General features: G+C 43.8%; 1 long non-coding RNA gene across 1 annotated transcript; it reads right to left on the reverse strand.

Annotated features, from left to right (window-relative positions):
* Nucleotides 1–19,786: 19,786 nt before the first annotated feature.
* LOC139559135 (uncharacterized) lies at nucleotides 19,787–25,353 on the reverse strand. Its single transcript, XR_011671695.1, has 4 exons — nucleotides 25,115–25,353; nucleotides 24,841–24,952; nucleotides 20,415–20,468; nucleotides 19,787–20,310 (listed from the first exon to the last, which is right to left on the reverse strand). It is a non-coding gene; the product is annotated as an uncharacterized lncRNA (long non-coding RNA).
* Nucleotides 25,354–25,841: the final 488 nt, after the last annotated feature.

Below are 25,841 nucleotides of genomic sequence, written 5' to 3' on the forward strand. Positions count from 1 at the left end.
TATTTCAAGTCAATGTAGTCTATTTCAATCTGGGGAAATCACAGCACACCATGCAAGCAAACAAATAGGTCATGCAATTTTTGTATTTTTGGTATTTTATTAGGATCCCCGTTAGTTCTTGCAAAAGCAGCAGCTACTCTTCCTGGGGTCCACATGAAACATGACATAATACAGAACATCAATAGACAAGAACAGCTCAAGAACAGAACTTACATGCAATTTTAAAAAAGGCACACGTAGCCTACATATCAATGCATACACACAAACTATCTAGATCAAATAGGAGAGTCGTGCCGTGAGGTGTATCTGTTTTTTAAAAACAGTTTTACACGTGAGGATGTCAGAAGTGAGGTGAATACAATCATTGTCAATAACACACTTGAGTGAAGGCCCTCGTCAATAGGGGATGATGGCAAAATAACAAGACATGCTGATAACATCAAAATAAGATAGAATGGCAGTCTCACAACAGTCAATGTCACACAAACGTCTCCATACTCACACAGTACACAAAGGTACATATTCACTTACATAAGCAACTAAATCTAGATATTGCAAAAAATAGACGCACTGATAAAAAAAGTGTATTACATTGTTGTATAATTACATATTTGGAACAAAACAAACATTGTGCATACACGCCATACATGGATATACTCACTCATACAGACATTAACATACACAGATTACACACACTGGCACAACTTAATCATTTATTTAATGAGCATCTACATCAATATGAAAAGGGAACCTTCCATGCCTACAGGACTATGACAGGTTATTGGAGGCTCGTGGTCATAAGTTACTATTCAGTTCTCCAATATTGGCCATAAGTAGCCCTGTAATGGTATTCTACCAGGCCAACCAATCAAACTCATCGAAGGGCCCTTGTGAAGCCTAGAGTAAGGTTTAGATTTACTAAGCATATGCAAAGGTAGTATACAATTCATCCAAAGGCAATAAACCAACACTGTGAGACAAAGGAATGTTTGTTTAAACTACCTCTTCAGCTGAAACTATAGTACGCCATAGAGACCAAACAGAGTTTCAGGGCTCTCGCAAGCTATTTGAAAAGGATGTTGAAATAACGTGACACATGGGGAAGCACCAGCTTGCCCAAAGTGATTAGCTAAGAGCAGAACACCTGACAGGGTGTTATTGGACAGGGGAAAGAAACCACCTGTCACAATATACACACATTGATTTGCACGTACACACACACCACATCATAAGCGCATGATCTAAACAAAGTATGAGCCAGAATCCTGTGACACATGGGTCTCATTAGGTTGGCCACGTTATTTCCCTGACTAATAAAAAACAGTATAGACCAGCATCATTTTCAAGCTGGTCCATGCTGGTCTGTGCTGGTCTATGCTGGCTAGTGCTGGTTGGATGCTGGTCAAGTTGGTCTGACCAGCATGGTTATGCTGGTTGGCCAGCCTGGTCTATCTGGTCAAACTGGTTTTACCAGCATGGTCTAGCTGGTTAGGCTGGCAGACTAGCTGGTAAAGCTGGTGATGCTGGTGACCATCTTATGCTGGTGATGCTGGCATGCTGGTGACCAAGCTGGTCCATGCTAGTCTATGCTGGTCAAGCTGGTCTACAAAACCACACCCATCATTATCATATTTCCCAGCATGCTCTATTGTAGTTAGATTTTTAAAATTGTTTTAGGCTGGCAGACTAGCTGGTAAAGCTGGTGATGCTGGTGACCATCTTATGCTGGTGATGCTGGCATGCTGGTGACCAAGCTGGTCCATGCTAGTCTATGCTGGTCAAGCTGGTCTACAAAACCACACCCATCATTATCATATTTCCCAGCATGCTCTATTGTAGTTAGATTTTTTAAATGGTTTGTTTCAATGTCTTTTTGTTTGTTGTGTTTTTGCAGATGTACAAGTACATTGATTAATTCATTGTATGCTACACAAAGATAAATAACATACATTTTTCTATTGCACCTGTTATTTGTGCCCGTTACTGAAATGGTTGTTCCAGTTTAGATTGCTTAGGTAGTCTCAATTACTCACATTTCTGACCCTAGCAATCATTCTGACTGCAGATTGTGGGTGAATAGAAGTTTCAATTGTTGGATAGCCCCACTCTTACTGGGATATAAATAGGAATTAAACATCACTGTGCAAGCCAGCATAATGTGACATAATGATGGTTTTTCTGGTGACCAAAACAGTGAAGGCTGGTCACCACCAACTACACAGCGAAGGTGGGTCACCAGCAAACCAGCATATGCTGGTATATACCGTTTTTTTTCCAGCAGAGTTGCCAGAGTTTTATAGGCATTATAATTTGTCCTTCAATTAGTTGTTGGGTTAATGAGGTGATTCAGGGCCCTGCATACAACCTTTCCCTGGAGAGAGACTTGAATGTGTTGACCACAAGACATAACAACGCTACCCCTGTGGAAATGACATGTTCACCCACAGTGAGAAACATACCAGCTCAGGGCAGTGAGGTAATTATAGGTAATTCCGTTGCTTGGTGACAACAATCACGCCACAACATAACATGTCATTAACGTACGTGATGTCTGAAAACTGTGGATGTGGGACCATACAAATGGTTGAATGGACTCATTACCTCGATTCAACAGCCTTAAGATGGTCGTTCAGGGCTATTGTAAAAATAGCCTTGTCCCAAGCTCATGCCACAGGTAGCCAAAGAAAACAGAGGCAGACAGATTAGGGGAATTATTTTCCATGTTAAACCCTTAAAGAGGTGGATATGCAGGGGGAAAAGAGGGGTTTCGCTAATCCTCTTATGTGGTTAAGTGGGTGTTTTGGACATTAGGCAGACCCTAAAAGCCTGTTTTCCGAGGAGAGTAACGTGACTCCGATCGAACATCACGTTTATGGGGCCTTTGCCACCTGAGAGTGGGGTACCGTTGTTCTCTTCATGTCAGTAGAAGTTAACTCCGTAGAGAGTTATTTCAAGTTGCTAGCTTCACGGTGGCAAGATTCTGTAAAACAGCACCACTATAGCTTTGTAGGCGTCATTGTCATCTCTCCCAATGCTCGCAAGTTCTAGATGACCAAAGCTTCAAACATTTATGAATCCCCCGTCATCTCTACCGCTGTTTATGTTCCCCCTGTAGGCACTCGTCTGATGCAACATGGAGATTTCAGCTGTTTGTAACGTCCATTCTGCCGTTTTTATTGAGTAACCCTACTAAGCCTGAAGAAGAGATTAAGAGTGTGGAAGCAAGCTAAGCCTGTGGGCACAGGTTCTGGTTTAAGCGAGCCACACTGCTTCCTGAGTTTGACTTGGAAAAAGAATGGACTTGTATGAGTAGATGTACGAAGATGCAAAGTTATTAATTGTGGGCGTCACCTTCCACCCACTTGTAGCAACTGGTAGGGAGGGGTAACCACAGCCAATCACTTCAGTATTAGGCAACTTGGTTGAGCGTGGGTGAGAAGTAACCACACTTGTTCTCTTTGAAATTAGACAACTGAATTCGACTAACAACTTTGTTGCTGGAGATCTGCTAGACCAGTGGTTCCCAACTTTTTCCTTTTCCGGGGACCACCAGATCATTGTCAAGAGCTCTAGAGAACCACCGTGAGTGGAATCACTGAATTTGATCAGTCAAATGTATCAGTGAAAGCTGCAGCCAAACTGCTGCTCTAGTGTAGTCAAAACTGTTCGCTGCTCTGGCACCCCAATGATGGAACAAACTCCCCCACGACGCCAGGTCAGCGGAGTCAATCACCACCTTCCGGAAACACTTGAAACACCACCTCTTTAAGGAATACCTAGGATAGGATAAAGTAATCCTTCTAACCCCCCCCCCTTAAAAGAGTTAGATGCACTATTGTAAAGTGGTTGTTCCACTGGATATCATAAGGTGAATGCACCAACTTGTAAGTCGCTCTGGATAAGAGCGTCTGCTAAATGACTTAAATGTAAATGTAAAATGTGTAACTAGTTGCGCGTTTTTAGTGGGAAAGATGCAAAGGATTCATTCAAATTTGATTTGGACTTTATAACCAACGGGAGAGAAGTTATCTCTGAAACTTTTGTTATGAGTTTATCTTGGGGGCTATATATTTGGTAGCTGTACAATTCATATTGATTGTTTGATTGATTGTGGTTGAGATCCATTGTATACATGTGACTCGTTTCAGGAAACTAGGCGTATGTCGCATGTCACTACTTCACAGGAGCGGCATTTGAACGCAAACAATTTTTTTAAATCAAAATGCGTTTTTTGGCAGAAATGCTTTCTGGAACATGTCAACTTTCATGTGCCTTAATAACAAACGTATATTCCATCCATAAATACAAATAAGATTGTTAAATTACAAGCTTTGTTGGTTTTGCCACAGAAAAAGACAGATCTACTGTACGTGTTGACAGTTGACAGTTTTTTAAAGATATAACGTTAGCCATCCAGAACTACAAAAGTTTAGCTACTTTTCTCAATAACATTGATGCCGTGCTACCTGTCCCAGACCTGCTGTTTTCAACTCTCTAGAGACAGCAGGAGCGGTAGAGATACTCTTAATGATCGGTTTTGAAAAGCCAACTGACATTTACTCCTGAGGTGCTGACTTGCTGCACCCTTGACAACTACTGTGATTATTATTATTTGACCATGCTGGTCATTTATGAACATTTGAACATCTTAGCCATGTTCTGTTATAATCTCCATCCGGCACAGCCAGAAGAGTACTGGCCACCCCTCATAGCCTGGTTCCTCTCTAGGTTTCTTCCTAGGTTTTGGCCTTTCTAGGGAGTTTTTCCTAGCCACCGTGCTTCTACACCTGCATTGCTTGCTGTTTGGGGTTTTAGGCTGGGTTTCTGTACAGCACTTTGAGATATCAGCTGATGTAAGAAGGGCTATATAAATACATTTTATTTGATGCCCTGAATTTAGCAAGCACTATCGACAGATCAGTTGGAAAAAGTGATGGGCTACTTTCTGTACATGCCACGGTCAGTGTGAACTGGAGTGACTTGACAACACTGGCCAAACAAGATGTAGCTACAAACAAAATGGAGTTAAATGGTTCCAGTCTGCCGTGAAGCGTTCATCCATGTATACAGGTAAGAGTCTAGTTACATTTTCAGATAAAAGTTTTTAATTGTGTCAGTCGTTTTTATTGCAAGTTAAAGCGTACTGTTAGTTAGCTGGCAATGCTAGCTTGCTAGCTAACATTATGTGTATGATCTGTGTAGTAATATTGTTAAAATCAGAAATCCATTTGCATTACTAGTTATAGCCTAATGTTAGCTAGCTAACATTGAACCTAGTTTGTTAGCTTTAGCTACCTGCAGATTCATACTACAGCTCTGACAATGTTTGTATTGGTAGTAGTACGAGTTGGGATTATGCCGGTTCATTGTTTATCTAGCTAGCTAACTAGATGTCTAAGCAAAAGACTCCACTTCGGCCAGATTATTACATGACCCATCAAATAGCCAGGTGTGGGGGTGATTACGGCCATCTATTGTATTTCATGAACATGTGTAAATGTCTAGACAATAGTGACCCATCCATTTAGCTAGATGTGGCTGGAGGGGTGGTTATAGCATTTCCTTCACACGACCAATCAATTTAGACAAGTGTGTTGGGTAAGTGTCATCTAATAATGATAAAATATTTGTATCTGGACACATTGCTTTTGATATTGCTACTATGCAAGTAACCACTTCACTGTACTGTTTACACCTTCTGTATCCTGTGCATGTGACAAATAAACAGATTTGATTTGATATAGCGTTGGGTTTACCACATGGCTTCACATGTGAATCCTTAAAGAAATGGGTGGGGCTAAGGCTTAAGAGGGCGTGAACGCTGCTGAATGGATGTGGACAAAGAATAGCTCTCCAGTAGGTGCACCAAAACATTCAAGGGCCATTTTCTCAAAAGTGGGGTTTATCAACTTTCAAAGCAGAATTACGTTACATTATCCAATGTAAAAAACACAATTTCAAATTTCGCTACATAAGACCAACTCGAAGGCGGTCAGTCATATTTGCGTATGGTGGGTCTCCTCCTGGTGGTGTGCACTTGCTACTGTTGGTGTGCACCCATCATGGATTTAAAAGCATTGGATTGGTGTAAGCATTGTTTAGGTGGAGTTTCCAACATTGTTAGATCCGTGGTGGGGAGTTTGCTGGTGCGCACTTTGGGAAAAGTGTTGAGAATCATCGGGACGCAACCTGCATTAGAACCACCCAACAAATGTGTCTGCAACCCCAAAGTAAAACTATCCACAAAATGCATTTCTTCACAATCAGAAAAGGTTGGCTTTTCCCCATTCTACTCTGCATTACCACTATCTTTGTTCTATATCTTAGACAGCTATCCTATTTTGTTAAAAATGCCCTCCGGTTACTGGACTTCCAGTACAGTAGCTCTCCACGTCACTGTGCCTGTCTCAAATGTATCCAGTACAGTAGCTCTCCACTTCACTGTGCCTGTCTCAAATGTATCCAGTAGAGTAGCTCTCCACGTCACTGTGCCTGTCTCAAATGTATCCAGTAGAGTAGCTCTCCACGTCACTGTGCCTGTCTCAAATGTATCCAGTACAGTAGCTCTCCACTTCACTGTGCCTGATACCCATCTACCGGATTCATGACTTTCCTATTAGCCTTAAACATTTGTGAGGAGGTGAATGTGTATGGATTCTGGAAAGATATATATGGGAACTGGCACCACTACTTTGAAACACTAACTGACAAAACGTTTGATGCTGGACAAGAACACAACTGAACCTACGAGTACAATGTTATTATGAAGCACTCTAAATATGTGTAGTTTGTGATTTTCAAAGGATGTTAATAGCATACAGCTGTGTTTGCTACAAAGATATTTTGATGAAAGAGGCAGAATCAAATGGGTGTTATTAACATCATTCGACCTCTATAGTTAACCCTGAATCGAGGGGCCGTAATGTCGCTGTTAATGAGTGAGTGGAATCATTTGGAATGAAAATTCCATAGTTCCTACTTCCGGTTGGGAATAGATTACTCTGTGTCCGAGAAGTTGTCCATGGGGTTTACCTGACTTTACTACAATATTGACCTGGGAAAATGGTTGCAAAGACTTTGTGAGACAATTTATAAATCGTCTCTCTAACACGTTTAATCTCGACTCATGACCATATTACTATTTCTCACAACCTCATTGGCACTGCCCCGGTGCCATTAAGTAAGATTGACGTCGATCGAGTTTTGACGAGGCAGAAACATTTTGTCCAGAGTGCCCAAGATATTTGACACAGTAGCAGATAGAAAAATAGGGGTCAACGGGTCAAAATAACAACAATTCTAAAGCTCAGAAATCTCAGCTCATTTGGGCAGAGCGAGGCCTCAAGTTACCCTTGTGTTGCTCTTTTTGGAGCGAGAGGGGTCATGATTCTTGACCAAATAAGTTTGAAATGCAGTGCGTATGTGCCCTTTAGGATTTGGTCTAGGAGCGTAGGTGGTGGGTAAACTACTTGAAAGGTTTCTGTTCCAGAAGTGGCACACAGGAGCCAATCCTAGCTGAGCCAAAACAGCTGCACTGAGCTGACCTGGTTATGCATCAACCAGTTGCTGGAACCTGCTTCAAAGGACAACGTGAAAAGAATATGATCATTTGTTCAACAGCACAATAGTGTGAAAATTGCAAGAGACATCAAAATGTATATTCTCCTACGACAGGATAGAAGGGTGGTTTTAAGGTTCTTTCTCCTACATATTTAAATGAGTCCAAATGCTGACACTTGAGTTGTCCCTGGGGTTGTGGAGAAAGTAGGCTAGAGGTTGTCCAGAGTGTCCATTTGTTATTTTATGGTCAGAGATTCTGGCGGATAGTTCTGATTTCTTGATACAAATGCACCGGGACATGCACCCCTAGACGTGGTAGGACATTAGGCTACAGAAGAGTGTAACGATAGAGTGACTTTTTTGGACTGTACAGTGCATGCACACATTGTTGATTGTTCCCCAGAGATGAATATTACCACAACTCAATTCAGATATGTGTAGATTAGGAAATCTCTAAAACAATGTCTCCAGGGCGTAGCAACAACCTGTTGTTTTAGTCTGCAGACTAAATGGGCCATTGAAGCTATTGAAGCTAAGTTGGGCCACCTTCAGCGTCAGTTCCTTTATAATGGCTGTGGAACTGGTGCTTAAGAGCAGTCAGCAGCCTCCATGACCCACGTATGCACCATCAAGTCATCGCTCAACAATGAGGAGAACCAGGGCTACGGTCCTAGTAAAACAGTGAAGATGCCAAGCACGGCTCCCAAAGTGCATGGGAAGCATGCATTTCTGTTAGGTTGGTCTGTAGAAGCTTGAATCAGCCGGAATGATATGACAAGGCAATTAGTTGTAAGAAATCCAGCCTGGAATTGAAATCAAGAAGAGTTAAGCTAGCCGAGGACTCTCAGAGAGGCTGACGCATCAGTGCAAATATTAAAGGGATAGTTCATGCAAAATTTACACTGAACAAAAATACAAACACAACTTGTAGATTCCCATGTTTCATGAGCCAAACTTAAAGATCTCAGAAATCTTCCATACTCACAAAAAGCTTGTTTCTTCCTAAATGTGTGTACACATTGTTTACATCCCTGTTAGTGAGCATTTCTCCTTCGCCAAGATAATCCATCCACCTGACAGGTGTGGCATATCAAGAAGCTTAATTAACAGCATGATTATTACACAGGTGCACCTTGTGCTGGGGGACAATAAAAAGCTACTCTAAAATGTGCAGTTTTGTCACACAACACAATGCCACAGATGTCTCAAGTTTAGAGGGAGCATGCAATTGGCATGCTGACTGCAGGAATGTCCACCAGAGCTGTTGCCAGAGAATTGAATGTTCAAAGTTTTAGAGAATTTGGCAGTACGTCCAACCGGCCTCACAACCGCAGACCACGTGTATGGCGTTGTGTGGGCGAGCGGTTTGCTGATGTCAACGTTTTGAACAGAGTGCCCCATGGTGGCGGTGGGGTTATTATAAGGGCAGGCATAAGCTACTGACAATGAACACAATTGCATTTCTCTATGGCAATTTGAATGCACTTAGTTTGAAGTGTTTTTGAGGAGGTTTCGGCTTGCAGTGCAGCATTGCTAACATTGGTTGGCATGTTTACATTCATGAATTTCTTAGATGCTAATATGCTAACTCCTGACTGTGGCAGAAGTAAATAATGTATTAATGTAGATTATTTCACCACAGGCCTTCAGACACAACAAGGTAAAAGGTAATTCAGCCAAAATATAGATTTTGCCTGAACTATACCTTCAAAATATCATCACAGCTAGCTAGCTGCAACCGAGTGGCTACTACTGGCTAACACCTCTGTCCCGAAGCAAGCACCAGTTAGCCTTGAGCTAGCCTCGAGCTAGGCCCATCTGCCGGCTAGCTGCAAGCGCGATATCAACCCAGAGCATATAGGACTGCTTTTTCTCTACCACACCACCGGATTCCTGACGCAAGCTCTGGACAATTACACCGTATCATCACAGCTAGCTAGCTGCAACCGAGTGGCTACTACTGGCTAACACCTCTGTCCCGAAGCAAGCACCAGTTAGCCTTGAGCTAGCCTCGAGCTAGGCCCATCTGCCGGCTAGCTGCAAGCGCGATATCAACCCAGAGCATATAGGACTGCTTTTTCTCTACCACATCACCGGATTCCTGACGCAAGCTCTGGACAATTACACCGTATCATCACAGCTAGCTAGCTGCAACCGAGTGGCTACTACTGGCTAACACCTCTGTCCCGAAGCAAGCACCAGTTAGCCTTGAGCTAGCCTCGAGCTAGGCCCATCTGCCGGCTAGCTGAAGAGCTAGCGCCACTGCCACTGCCACGAAGCTAGCACCAGTTAGCAAACACAATTCTACAATTCACAACCTCTCTTTCGCCATCGCCATCTGGCTTGGATTCTCTGTCGACACAACCACGTCTGAGCAGACCCCCTCCGTCTGAGCAGACCACCCCCCGGGCTACTAACTTTATACGCCGCGTGCTAGCTTAGTGGAGGCCTCCTCTGCTCCATCTACGGCTGCCCCCTGGACACTATGATCACTTGGCTACATAGCTGATGCATGCTTGACTGTCCATTAATTCACGGTACTCCATTCTGTTTATTTGTGTTTTACCTGTCGGCTCTGTGCTTTAACTCAGGATCTGTGTGTAGTTAATCCGACCCTCTCTGCCTAGTCGTCGCCATTTTTACCTGTTGTTGCTGTGTTAGACTAACACCCTGTTATTGCTGCTGTTATCTTACCTGTTGTTTTAGCTAGCTCTCCCAATCAAGACCTGCAATCACTTTATGCCTTATTGTATGTCTCTCTCAAATATCAATATGCCTTGCATACTGTTGTTCAGGCTAGTTTTCATTATCATTGTTTTGGTTTGCAATGGACCCTGTAGTTCCACTCTCCGTACCTCTGATACCCCCTTTGTCCCACCCCCCACACATGCGGTGACCTCACCCATTGAGACCAGCATGTCCAGAGATACAACCTCTCTTATCATCACCCAGTGCCTGGGCTTGCCTCCGCTGTACCCGCGCCCCTCCATACCCCTGTCTGCACATTATGCCCAGAATCTATTCTACCACGCCCATAAATCTGCTCCTTTTATTCTTTGTCCCCAACGCTCTAGGCGACCAGTTTTGATAGCCTTTAGCCGCACCCTCATCCTACTACTCCTCTGTTCCTCGGGTGATGTGGAGGTAAACCCAGGCCCTGCATGTCCCCAGTCACCCTCATTTGTTGACTTCTGCGATCGAAAAAGCCTTGGCCTCATGCATGTCAACATCAGAAGCCTCCTCCCTAAGTTTGCCTTACTCACCGCTTTAGCACACTCTGCCAATCCTGATGTCCTTGCCGTGTCCGAATCCTGGCTTAGGAAGGCCACCAAAAATTCTGAGATTTCCATACCCAACTATAACACTTTCCGTCAAGATAGAACTGCCAAAGGGGGAGGAGTTGCAATCTACTGCAGAGATAGCCTGCAAAGTTCTGTCATACTTTCCAGGTCTATGCCCAAACAGTTCGAACTTCTAATTTTAAAAATTAATCTCTCCAGAAATAAGTCTCTCACTGTTGCCGCCTGCTACCGACCCCCCTCAGCTCCCAGCTGTGCCCTGGACACCATCTGTGAATTGATCGCTCCCCATCTAGCTTCAGAGTTTGTTCTGTTAGGTGACCTAAACTGGGATATGCTTAACACCCCGGCAGTCCTACAATCCAAGCTTGATGCCCTCAATCTCACACAAATCATCAAGGAACCCACCAGGTACAACCCTAAATCCGTAAACATGGGCACCCTAATAGACATTATCCTGACCAACCTGCCCTCCAAATACACCTCTGCTGTCTTCAATCAAGATCTCAGCGATCACTGCCTCATTGCCTGTATCCGCCACGGGTCCGCGGTCAAACGACCACCCCTCATCACTGTCAAACGCTCCCTAAAACACTTCTGCGAGCAGGCCTTTCTAATCGACCTGGCCCGGGTACCCTGGAAGGATATTGACCTCATCCCGTCAGTTGAGGATGCCTGGTCATTCTTTAAATGTTACTTCCTCACCATATTAGACAAGCATGCTCCGTTCAAAAAATGCAGAACCAAGAACAGATATAGCCCTTGGTTCACTCCAGACCTGACTGCCCTCGACCAGCACAAAAACATCCTGTGGCGAACTGCAATAGCATCGAAGAGCCCCCGCGATATGCAACTGTTCAGGGAAGTCAGGAACCAATACACGCAGTCAGTCAGGAAAGCAAAGGCCAGCTTTTTCAAGCAGAAATTCGCATCCTGTAGCTCTAACTCCAAAAAGTTCTGGGATACTGTAAAGTCCATGGAGAACAAGAGCACCTCCTCCCAGCTGCCCACTGCACTGAGGCTAGGTAACACGGTCACCACCGATAAATCCGTGATAATCGAAGACTTCAACAAGCATTTCTCAATGGCTGGCCATGCCTTCCTCCTGGCGACTCCAACCTTGGCCAACAGCCCCGCCCCCCCCGCTGCTACTCGCCCAAGCCTCCCCAGCTTCTCCTTTACCCAAATCCAGATAGCAGATGTTCTGAAAGAGCTGGAAAACCTGGACCCATACAAATCAGCTGGGCTTGACAATCTGGACCCACTATTTCTGAAACTGTCCGCCGCCATTGTCGCACCCCCTATTACCAGCCTGTTCAACCTCTCCTTCGTATCATCTGAGATCCCCAAGGATTGGAAAGCTGCCGCGGTCATCCCCCTCTTCAAAGGGGGAGACACCCTGGACCCAAACTGTTACAGACCTATATCCATCCTGCCCTGCCTATCTAAGGTCTTCGAAAGCCAAGTCAACAAACAGATCACTGACCATCTCGAATCCCACCGTACCTTCTCCGCTGTGCAATCCGGTTTCCGAGCCGGTCACGGGTGCACCTCAGCCACGCTCAAGGTACTAAACGACATCATAACCGCCATCGATAAAAGACATTACTGTGCAGCCGTCTTCATCGACCTGGCCAAGGCTTTCGACTCTGTCAATCACCATATTCTTATCGGCAGACTCAGTAGCCTCGGTTTTTCTAATGACTGCCTTGCCTGGTTCACCAACTACTTTGCAGACAGAGTTCAGTGTGTCAAATCGGAGGGCATGTTGTCCGGTCCTCTGGCAGTCTCTATGGGGGTACCACAGGGTTCAATTCTCGGGCCGACTCTTTTCTCTGTATACATCAATGATGTTGCTCTTGCTGCGGGCGATTCCCTGATCCACCTCTACGCAGACGACACCATTCTATATACTTCCGGCCCTTCCTTGGACACTGTGCTATCTAACCTCCAAACGAGCTTCAATGCCATACAACACTCCTTCCGTGGCCTCCAACTGCTCTTAAACGCTAGTAAAACCAAATGCATGCTTTTCAACCGTTCGCTGCCTGCACCCGCACGCCCGACTAGCATCACCACCCTGGACGGTTCCGACCTAGAATATGTGGACATCTATAAGTACCTAGGTGTCTGGCTAGACTGCAAACTCTCCTTCCAGACTCATATCAAACATCTCCAATCCAAAATCAAATCAAGAATCGGCTTTCTATTCCGCAACAAAGCCTCCTTCACTCATGCCGCCAAACTTACCCTAGTAAAACTGACTATCCTACCGATCCTCGACTTCGGCGATGTCATCTACAAAATAGCTTCCAACACTCTACTCAGCAAACTGGATGCAGTTTATCACAGTGCCATTCGTTTTGTTACTAAAGCACCTTATACGACCCACCACTGCGACCTGTATGCCCTAGTCGGCTGGCCCTCGCTACATGTTCGTCGTCAGACCCACTGGCTCCAGGTCATCTACAAGGCTATGCTAGGTAAAGTGCCGCCTTATCTCAGTTCACTGGTCACGATGGCTACACCCACCCGCAGCACGCGCTCCAGCAGGTGTATCTCACTGATCATCCCTAAAGCTAAAACCTCATTTGGACGCCTTTCCTTCCAGTTCTCTGCTGCCTGCGACTGGAACGAATTGCAAAAATCTCTGAAGTTGGAGACTTTTATCTCCCTCAACAACTTTAAAAATCTGCTATCCGAGCAGCTAACCGATCGCTGCAGCTGTACATAGTCCATCTGTAAACTACCCACCCAATTTACCTACCTCACCCCCCATACTGCTTTTATTTATTTACTTTTCTGCTCTTTTGCACACCAGTATCTCTTCTTGCACATGTTCATCTGATGATTTATCACTCCAGTGTTAATCTGCTAAATTGTAATTATTCGATTTATTGCCTACCTCATGCCTTTTGCACACATTGTATATAGATTCTCTTTTTTCTACCATGTTATTGACTTGTTTATTGTTTACTCCATGTGTAACTCTGTGTTGTCTGTTCACACTGCTATGCTTTATCTTGGCCAGGTCGCAGTTGCAAATGAGAACTTGTTCTCAACTAGCCTACCTGGTTAAATAAAGGTGAAATAAAAATAAAAAAATAAAAAAACAGACAATTTGTTACAGCTGATCATTTCTGATCAAATGTATCTCATTAAAAAGATGATCTCAGACTAACAACAACCAGCTGTTATTATTTACAATGGAAACACGAGAGAGAAACATCATGTTTATCGTAATCCGCGACCTCAGTTCGGTTCACACATTGAGCGGCAAACACAAGGTGAAATTAAATTGGTTCTAGCTGGCAGAATCATGAGGCAAATTAGAAAACAAATTGGAACACACTAAACAAACACCACAAAGAGCTATTCATCCAAAATGGAGGTTTATGGATAAAAAACTTCTCCAATCTTTTTGGTCTTATAACAAAGAACAAAAACATATACAGGATAAATTACAAATCAGACTACCAGAACCCACTGGATTCAATCCAAATGAATGAACTACAGAACAAAATACAAACCCTCCAACCCAAAAAGGCCTGTGATGTTGATGGTATCAAAAACAAAATAATAAAATATACAGACCACAAAATCTAATTAGCTGGTTTTAAACTCTTGAACGTTATTCTCAGCTCTGGCACCATCCCCAATATTTGGAACCAAGGCCTGATCACCTCATTCCACAAAATTGGAGACAAATTCGACCCCAATAAATACCGTGGGGTATGCATCAACAGCAACCTTGGGAAACCTCAGGAAATCCTCTGCAGCATCATCAACAGCAACCATGGGAAACCTCAGGAAATCCTCTGCAGCATCATCAACAGCAACCTTGGGAAACCTCAGGAAATCCTCTGCAGCATCATCAACAGCAACCTTGGGAAACCTCAGGAACTCCTCTGCAGCATCATCAACAGCAACCTTGGGAAACCTCAGGAACTCCTCTGCAGCATCATCAACAGCAACCTTGGGAAACCTCAGGAAATCCTCTGCAGCATCATCAACAGCAACCTTGGGAAACCTCAGGAAATCCTCTGCAGCATCATCAACAGCAACCTTGGGAAACCTCAGGAAATCCTCTGCAGCATCATCAACAGCAACCTTGGGAAACCTCAGGAAATCCTCTGCAGCATCATCAACAGCAACCTTGGGAAACCTCAGGAAATCCTCTGCAGCATCATCAACAGCAACCTTGGGAAACCTCAGGAAATCCTCTGCAGCATCATCAACAGCAACCTTGGGAAACCTCGGGAAATCCTCTGCAGCATCATCAACAGCAACCTTGGGAAACCTCGGGAAATCCTCTGCAGCATCATCAACAGCAACCTTGGGAAACCTCAGGAAATCCTCTGCAGCATCATCAACAGCAACCTTGGGAAACCTCAGGAAATCCTCTGCAGCATCAACAGCAACCTTGGGAAACCTCAGGAAATCCTCTGCAGCATCATCAACAGCAACCTTGGGAAACCTCAGGAAATCCTCTGCAGCATCATCAACAGCAACCTTGGGAAAACTCAGGAAATCCTCTGCAGCATCATCAACAGCAACCTTGGGAAACCTCAGGAAATCCTCTGCAGCATCATCAACAGCAACCTTGGGAAACCTCAGGAAATCCTCTGCAGCATCATCAACAGCAACCTTGGGAAACCTCAGGAAATCCTCTGCAGCATCATCAACAGCAACCTTGGGAAACCTCAGGAAATCCTCTGCAGCATCATCAACAGCAACCTTGGGAAACCTCAGGAAATCCTCTGCAGCATCATCAACAGCAGACTCCTACATCTCCTCAGTGAAAACAATGTCCCGAGCAAATTTCAAATTGGCTTTTTACCAAATTACCGTACGACAGAGCACATATACACCCTGCACACCCGAAATGACAAACAAACAAACAACAACCCAAAACGTATCATGTTTTGTTGATTTCCAAAACATTTTTCTCTATTGTTATGCTTCTTCCAGGGGGGTTGTTATGGACTGTGCGTTGCTGGTGAATGAAAAATCCTAACCGTCTTGAATAATATACCTGTGGCAAAATCCCAGGGCCAATTGATTTCATAGTAATCGAACTAGGATCTGCCCTAATTGAATTACCATGGACTTGTCTCTCTAATACACAGATAGAGCTCAGCTGCTTGGATACAGAGCAAGAGATCTCTCCAACAAAAATGTCAATATAATCATGGAGGCCTAAACTTCCTCAATAGGTAAGATCTGGACTTCTGTTGCTACTCTGTCATTATGGCTACCTTGGCTACCTGGGATCACTAAATGCTTCGTGAGGACGGACCCCACATCCAGCCCTAACTGGGGCAGGATGTCCACACCCCTCTGAGGAGAGACAGCCCGTTGCGAGGCCTTATTTTGAACTCTTCAACAACAGAAAAGACTTGTATGGCCCGAAGATGTTTTGGCTATCATTCAGAGCCCATTTGGGGTCTGGCCTCTCAGATGTAGACTGCCCCCACTTCTCCATAATTATACACATCACTACCCTGATCCTGCAACCATCATGCAGTCACATTGCCAGGTGTGCTCTCAGTCTCAATGCACAATTTTTACTCTGAGGGGAAATGAGGCAGAGAGAACAAGGGATGATAGTATCAATGAAAAGAACACACAGGGACACACAGCAGTGGGGAATGCTGTGGAGCCTGTATGCCAGATTTACTCGAGGACTGCCGCTGAGATGACTAGGGTAGTCATTAAGGTGATCCATTCTAGGCCCTGCCCCTGGAGATCTGGTCGTCACGGTTACAGGCTATCGTGACATGACTGGTCCAATTGGAAGGCCTTGTGGCTCAGCGACAGCTCGTGACAGCTTCAGGTCAACCCCGGCCTGTCCGGAGAGTTATGTAACTCAAATGGCTCACTCGCTCAATTACACACGCTCACTCTCAGACAGTCATCTTCCCTGTCAATTAAAGAGGCGGTGCCAATCTGAAAAGATGTGCTGCCTGGCAGGCTGCCATGCATGGGCCAGGGCATTCTCTCCTCTGTTGATCTGTCACCCAGCGATTAGATAGTAAAGAAGCAACAGGATCCCGGTGCTGAAACACTTTCATTCAGGAGTTCATCCACAACATCATGCTGTTGAGTGTGCAGCAACCTGCAGAACAGCTGACACAGAGTTCTAGAAAAGGAGTCAGTCAGGCATGCCAAACCATGGCTAGTGATTTACATGGTGCATTGAGGATTATGTATCAACAGTAAGCATCATGTTAACTGTCACATGTCTGGGACTGCAGGTGATGTTTTGAAGATCAGATTGCCGGTGAAAGGTTTGAAATTGAAACAGTGTCTGATGAATGGTCTTCACTGGGGTTCTACTAAGCTAAGATGGTCATACCAAGGATCATTAGCCCATAGAAACGTATTGAATAACAGATTCATACATGGAAAAACAGATAATAATAAAAAAAACTCTAAATTAAGTTTGTTTTAAAGTGTCTGTCCTATATTTGAGAGGCAAAAGAAAGATCAGGAAAAATGTATAAAACATTTTGACACATATTTAACCCCCTTTTTTTTTTTTGCACTAAACTGTTCCATATATACTTGCATTCATTTTTTCAAACTTGCACCAGTGTCACGTTTCTGACCTTATTTCCTTTGTTTAGTCTTTATTTAGTTGGTCAGGACGTGAGCTGGGTGGGTATTATCTATGCTATTTGTTTCTATGTGGGGTTTCTTGTTTGGCCTGATATGGTGCTCAGAGGCAGGTGTTAGTCATTGTCTCTGATTGGGAACCATATTTAGGTAGCCTGTTTTGTAGTGTGTTTTGTGGGTGATTGTTCCTGTTCATCTGGTCTGTGTTCACTAGTTCGGGACTGTAGCGTCTTCGGTTCTTTCTGTCAGTTTGTTGTTTTTGTTCGTTGTTTAAGTAGCCAATTAAAATATGGATTATCATCACGCTGCAGTTTGGTCCTCCTCTCTTTCACCCGAAGACAGCCGTTACAACCAGGCTACCTTCAGACGAGTCTTGTGAGGATCCTACATGTACAGTGCCTTCGGTAAAGTATTCAGACCCCTTGACTTTTCCCACATTTTGTTGACTTATTCTAACATTTATTAAATTTATATTTTCCCTCATCAATCTACACGCAATACCCCATGATGACAAAGCAAAAACAGGTTCAGACCATTTACTCAGTACTTTGTTGAAGCACCTTTGACAGTGATTACAGCCTCGGGTCTTCTTGGGAATGACGCTACACGCTTGCCACACCTGTATTTGGGGAGTTTCTCCCATTCTTCTCTGCATATCCTCTCAAGCTTTGTCAGGTTGGATGGGGAGCGTTGCTGCACAGCTATTTACAGGTCTCTCCAGAGATGTTCGATTGGGTTCAAGTTCGGGCTCTGGCTGGGCCACTCAAAGACATTCAGAGACTTTCCCCGAAGCCACTCCAGCATTGGTCTTTGCTGTGTGCTTAGGGTCATTGTCCTATTGCAAGGTGCAACTTCGCCCCAGTCTGAGGTCCTGAGCGCTTTGGAGCAGGTTTTCATCAAGGATCTCTGTATTTTGCTCCATTCATCTTTGCCTCGATCATGACTACTCTCCTAGTCCCTGTCGCTGAAAAACATCCCGACAGCATGATGCTGCCACCACCATGCTTCACTGTAGGGATGGTGCCAGGTTTCCTCCAGACGTGACGCTTGGCATTCAGGCCAAAGAGTTCAATCTTGGTTTCATCAGACCAGAGAATCTTGTTTCTCATGGTCAGAGTCTTTAGGTGCCTTTTGGCAAACTCCAAGTGGGCTGTCATGTGCCTTTTACTGAGGAGTGGCTTCTGTCTGGCCACTCTACCACAAAGGCCTAAGAAACAAAAACTAGAGCACAGGAAACACACTGGTAGGACTTGACGAACTGGCAAAAGACAAACCGAAAACGCAGGTATAAATACACAGGGGATAATGGGGAAGACGGGTGACACCTGGAGGGGGGTGGAGACAATCACAAAGACAGGTGAAACAGATCAGGGTGTGACAGATAAGCGATTTGGCATACGGTCCCCAGTTACTGGCCACCTTACTATTTTGTTCAATTACAAGATATATCCGTTTAATTTTGTTTAAAAAAAAGACACCAACCTCGTATCCGAAGTGTTTACTAGATAGTTGACTAGTTGGCTAGCGTTCCAGCAAAAATGTTTTGCCTTGTCTGTCAACTTTATTGCGTAGCCCGTTGCGCCCTCCTGTAGACTCTTAAAAATGGTTCTTCACCAACATCTTCTTCAGTGTTGTAACCAAATAATGTCTCATTTGTTTTACAGATTAATCTTATGTTTTGAGAAGGTAGATGACAGTTTCATACTAACATATGAATGAGTATGAATAATTTAGGTAAAAAGTTGGATATTAAATGTGTGGTCTGTCTCGCAGTCAAGTTTTACAAAATACAGCGTGTCCCACAAAATGTGAATATATATAACCTTTTTTGAAAACTCTCAAAATATAACTGAATTTATATAAACTGTAATGAAAATCAGTGGTCAGCTAGCTAGAAGGGTGTCTTTAGTCGCAAAATGTACCGTTATTTTCATTCAAGTTAATTTAATCCTCCAACCGCTAGAGAGTGTCCGAAGTCAGGGGGTGTCCGATGTTAGGGAGAAATTAGCTACAAGGTTGCTGGTTCAACCCCTGCATAGCACTGCATTATGTGTAACCCAGGAGGCTAGCACGGACAATAACTACCATGGTGCTAATTGGATCCATGGGAGATGTATTGTGGAATATAAACACTTCTAAGGAATGGAAACCATTTACATTTTTGGTGAACTGTCTTTGTCCTCGTATCTGATTGTCTTTGGGATTCAATTCATTTCAGCTAGAATCATCCCATTGGGTAAAAAGTCAATTAGGCCCTAAAACTCTCACAGCAGTGGTGAAATGCATTACAAAGACACTCACAGGTGGTATAAGGATATGGGCGTACACATATTTACTCACACACAAATATACAAGTAAAATAGGATATAGCATACAAAAAAATGCATTTGGAAACAATAAACACACACACAGACATGCACACACACACCATCATGGCACGTGGGTGCGAATACACACTTGCAAAGGCAGGGGAACTGCAAAGGCAGGGGAACTCACTTGAACACTTAAGAGGTATTGGGGGTAAATACGCACACGCACGCACACACACCTGTGCAAATACACTCACAGTTATAGCTTAAAGTATTGTTTTATATATTATGCCTGGCAGTGCCAGGTTCAAGCCTGTCCCACCCTGCTCTGTGACAATGACATGGTTTCCTGTTCTTTCTCTACAACAAAGAAATAATAATAATATCCAAGACAACTTCACAGGTGAATTCCAAATAAAAAGTCTAACACATGGCTACAGTAAAACAAACAGTGGGCTATTGCATTTCTCCCTAAAGTGAATCCATGAACACACACAATAGGGCTGTCATCTGATTAGCACTTTCTAAAAGGAATGACAGAGAGAGAGAGAGTAGGGCAAGAGAGAGAGCCTCAGATTACATAGACCCACAAATTATTCCAAAACAAATCCAATTTTGATAAACTCACATATCTATTGGGTGAAATACCACAGTGTGCCCTCACAGCAGCAAGATTTGTGACCTGCGAAGAAAAAGGGCAACCAGTGAAGAACAAACACCATTGTAAATTCAACCCAACCCGCATTTCACGGTAAAGTCGACACTTGTTGTATTCGGCGGTGGTGACAAATAAAGTTTGATTTGAACCCATATTTATGTTTATTTATTTTCCCTTTTGTACTTTAACTATGTGCACATAATTATAACACAGTGGGAGCCAGGAGTAGAGAGGGAGAGTGAGAGGGGGCGAGAGATAGAACCGGAGAGAAAGAAATTAAAAATATGAACGAACGTAGGAGTAATCAACAGCTGCTGATTCAGACTGATGTAAACAAGTAAGAGAGCAGAAGGGGGAATGACTCACACTCACACCTAGCAAGTACTCATTCACACAAGCACAAACACACAGCCACTGCATGTACACGAGGGAAAACTAGCACTTCATAGGAACACTAATGATCTCCGTCTACTGTATATCACCTATACTATGATTCACAGAATTACAAACTCTCATACATGATCACATGCAAAACACAACAGATGCTGGTTGGTAGCTACACATACAGTACATCTGTATGACGCACATGCAGACATAGACATGACAACTCAGACCCCCACACACACATGATGCACTGAACCACAGACACGAGCACAGGCACAAAAACACACATAATGCACTGAACCACAGACACGAGCACAGGCACAAAAACACACATAATGCACCGAACCACAGACACGTGCACAGGCACAAAAACACACATAATGCACCGAACCACAGACACGTGCACAGGCACAAAAACACACATAATGCAACCGAACCACAGACACGAGCACAGGCACAAAAACACAAAAAGGCCAACACAAAACCATTTAGCCAGCCATCATCTGTCCTTATGTCATTCAAGGTCCCCGCAGAACATCACACACATTTTATATACTTAAGCAATAAGGCCCGAGGGGGTGTGGTATATGGCCAATATACCACGGCTAAGGGCTGTTCTTACGCACAACGCAGCAAGGAGTGCCTGGACACAGCACTTAGCCATGGTATATTGGCCATATACCACAAACCCCTGAGGTGCCTTATTGCTATTATAAAACTGGTTACCAATGTGATTAGAGCAGTAAAAATAAATGTTTTGGCATAAACGTGGTATACGGTCTGATATATCACGGCTGTCAGCCAATCAGCATTCAGTGCTCCAACCTGTAACGACTGTTGGTGGAAGAAGGTGAGGACCAAGGTGCAGCGTGGTAAGTGTCCATGTTAATATTTATTTTAACTCAGAACACTAAGACAAAATAATAAAAATAGACCAACACGAAACAGTTCTGTCTGGTACAGAGACAGAAAACAACTACCCGCAAACACAGGTGGGAACAGGCTACCTAAGTATGGTTCTTAATCAGAGACAACGATAGACAGCTGCCTCTGATTGGGAACCATACCAGGCCAAACACATAGAAATACAAAACAAAGAACAACATAGAACACCAGACATAGAATGCTCACCCAAACTCACGCCCTGACCAACCAAAATAGAGACATAAAAAAGATCTCCAAGGTCAGGGCGTGACACAACCACCCAGTTTATAATTGACATTATAGCCATACAAAAACATGAGCTACTCTCATGTTTGCAGTGTGTTGTTCAAGGTCTTCATCCAAACACACTAAACATGGATTTATACAGTACATAAACACTCTGCTAACATGTGACCAAAGACACACAGAATTGTTCGCAATTTGGTTCCTTCCATTATGTTGTCAAGGCATTCAGTTTTAATATCACAAAAGTTTGTACAAACTGTACACACGTGACAAAACACACATGCATACACACACAGTAAAGTCTACAGACACTCAGTAATCATCACAAATGTGCATACAGTACTCAGTAATGCGTTCTATTTGACCTTGGGTAAATACCTGCCACTCACTGTACCTGCTAACTCTTTCAAAGAACTTTAGGATAGTGCAGGTAAAAGACTGTCATGATAACCCAACATTGCTCGCAGTCATTGCTCTGACCGAACCACTATTGGACTATGACCGCATACTATTCTGATGAGTTGGATGTCACTCCATTCTTAACATTACTTATCTGACTGTCAAACATTTGAAATAACAGTAGATATGCAACAGTATACAATAACCAATTGTGTCGTTTGTCCTTCATGCATTAACTGAACAAGGCTGTCCTCTTGTGTTGATAAGAGGGACTGCATGAAGGAGACTGTGCACAAAACAGTAGGAACACCTGCTCTGAGCAGGTGAATCCAGGTGAAAGCTGTGTCATCTACACTGATTGATGTCAGTGTGGATGAAGGGGAGGAGACAGGTTCAGTGTGGATGAATCAATCAGTGTGGATGAAGGGGAGGAGACAGGTTAAAGAAGGATTTTTGGGGTCCTGTCAGCCAATGAGAGGCAGCGGTAGCAACAGGAACGAACGGGCCAGAAATGGCCGGGAGTAGTGCGGACAAAATGGAGGAAATTGAAAAAAAGATGGTGAAGCAACAGCTGTGCTGGAGTGCAAACAATATGGGTGTCAGTTCTGATGATATGGAGCGGGAGGATGAGGGTCAAGGACCGGAATGGTCGGTAGTGGAAAGACATAAGAAGAAGAAAGATCATGATACAGAAAGCAATGGAGCATCTAGTAAAGAAAGCATAAAGAGGTCCAAGGTAGGAAGCAAGAGTAATGATGTGTTGGAGTGGAATGTGGTGATAGTGTTTGATGAGACCACAGGGCCTCATTTACATCCTATCTGACTAACCAATGTCGTAAAGAAAGGGGTACGTGAAGTGAAATTAGCTCGGTTCATTGGAAATGGTATATTGTTCATATTTTGTGGTAGCCAGGCTCAGCAATAGAAGAATGTGAAAATGGTCAAGTTTAATGGGAAGAAGATTAAAAGCCATGTCCCTGGTGTTTACGCTAGATTGAGGGGAGTCATCACTGGGGTCCCAATATATATGTCCACAGATGATATTAAAGAACATGTGAAGGGAGGAAGAGTGATTGAGACCAAAAGGTTGATCAGTAGGAAAGAGGGTCAAAGAAGCGAAAGCTTATCAGTGTTGCTGAGATTTGAGAAAGTCTTGCTGGGAAAAGTACAGATAACATTCCTTAGTTTCAATGTTAAAGAATTTGTTCCATATGCACTGCAGTGTTTTAAATGCCAAAGAATGGGAGATGTAGCTGCTCAGTGTAAAGGAAAGAAAATATGTGCCAAGTGCGGAGGGCAATATGACTACGATGAATGTGGAAGCAATGTGAAGGTTACGTGCTGTAATTGTGGGGGTGTAATTGTGGGGGAAAACAGAATTTGGTGAATGCCAGGTTCAGAGAGGGGCTAGAGAGGCTCAGAGAAATAGGATCAGTCATGATGTATCGTATGCAGAGGCTATAAAACAGATTGGTAGAACTACAGTGTGGAATGATGGAGCTTCCATGACTGCTGCTGTACTAGGTGGACCTACTGTCAGACTGATGAAGCTTCCATGACTGCTCCTGTACTAGGTGGACCTACTGTCAGACTGATGAAGCTTCCATGACTGCTCCTGTACTAGGTGGACCTACTGCCAGACTGATGAAGCTTCCATGACTGCTCCTGTACTAGGTGGACCTACTGTCAGACTGATGAAGCTTCCATGACTGCTCCTGTACTAGGTGGACCTACTGTCAGACTGATGAAGCTTCCATGACTGCTCCTGTACTAGGTGGACCTACTGTCAGACTGATGAAGCTTCCATGACTGCTCCTGTACTATGTGGACCTACTGTCAGACTGATGAAGCTTCCATGACTGCTCCTGTACTATGTGGACCTACTGTCAGACTGATGAAGCTTCCATGACTGCTCCTGTACTAGGTGGACCTACTGTCGGGGTTGGTGCTTCTGATGGTCCTGGCGTGGTTTCGAGGCCTGTTCAGAGATCTTGTTATGAATATGCGGTGTCAAATGACACTTTGATAATGAATAAAGTTGACTTCATAGCTTTTATTGGTAAAGTTATCAATACGACTCGGGTTGTGGAAAGCAGAAATGCCAGGTTGAAGGTTATTGTGGAGACAGCAAAAGAGATATTGGGGGTAACAGATGTTGCTGTTGAAATGGTTGTTGACATGCTGAACAATCCTATGGGTGGAGTGTTTCAGTATGATATAGATAAAGGTTAATGGGGTTGGTGAGGGGAAGAAGTTAGTAGGGATTTATTTATATTTTATTTTCATGGAAGTACAGAATTGGACAGATCATGATTGATCGTACATTACAGCACAGTAGGTGGCGGCATGCACTTAAACGATTGTTTACAGACCGCCATGATATAGAAGAAGAAGAAGAAGAAAGATTTTTAAACCTTGAGACATGGATTGTGTGTGTACGTACCATTCAGAGGGTGAATGGTCCACCACCCAAAGGACATCCAGCCAACTTGACACAACTGTAGGAGGCATTGGTGTCAACATGGCTCAGCATCCCTGTGGAACGTTTTCGACATCTTGTAGAGTCCATGCCCCGACGAATTGAGGTTGTTTTGAGGGCAAAGGGGGGTGCAACTCAATATTAGGAAGGTGTTCCTAATGTTTTGTACAATGTATATTCAGTATCAGTTGTGCTTCAAAGAAAAACAAATTCTCTGCTCGTTATCACTCATTATTACCTGGCTTGTAAGCTTACATCTGTGTTCGAATAACAGAAGCTTTATGCTTCTTAGTAGAGTTGTGCCTCTCACTTGTATCAACAAAAGTCTTGAGCACATAGGCTACATTTATTGGAGTCAGTGAAAGTTGTGCCACCAACCCATGACTCAACTATACAGAGCTGCAGGCCTCTGAGAGCAGCAATGTCAACCCTCTAAAGCAGAGTTGTCACTCATTCCATGGAGGGCCTAGTGTCTGCAGGTTTCTTGTTTTTCCTTTCAATTAAGACCTAGACAACCAGGTGAGGGGAGTTCTTTACTAATTAGTGACCTTCGTCAGTCAAGTACAAGGGAGGAGCGAAAACCCGCAGACCCTCGGCCCTTCATGGAATGAGTTTGGCAGGTGCTCTAGATCAGGGTTTCCAATCTCGGTTTAAAGCCCTGGCACTACACAGCTGACTGAAATGATCAAGGCTTGATGACGAGTTGATTATCTGAATCAGCTGTGTAGTGCTGGGGGGAAGAAAAAAAATGGCACCCAGGACCAAGAGTTTGGGAAATCCGTCTCTAGAGCATAACATAGGAATGTCATGTATAGAGCTAGCATGATTCGTTACTCTACATAGAACGCTCCTCAATAATCTCCTGAATACAATACATGTTGGACCCTAACGGTTATTTCACTGTGGTGCTGAGGGGCCAGTCACAACATGTTCCATTCAAGGTAACAGGGATAACATTTTCAGAC

Source organism: Salvelinus alpinus, chromosome 29 (assembly GCF_045679555.1).
Source record: "Salvelinus alpinus chromosome 29, SLU_Salpinus.1, whole genome shotgun sequence".
In the NCBI taxonomy this organism is placed as follows: Eukaryota; Metazoa; Chordata; class Actinopteri; order Salmoniformes; family Salmonidae; genus Salvelinus; species Salvelinus alpinus.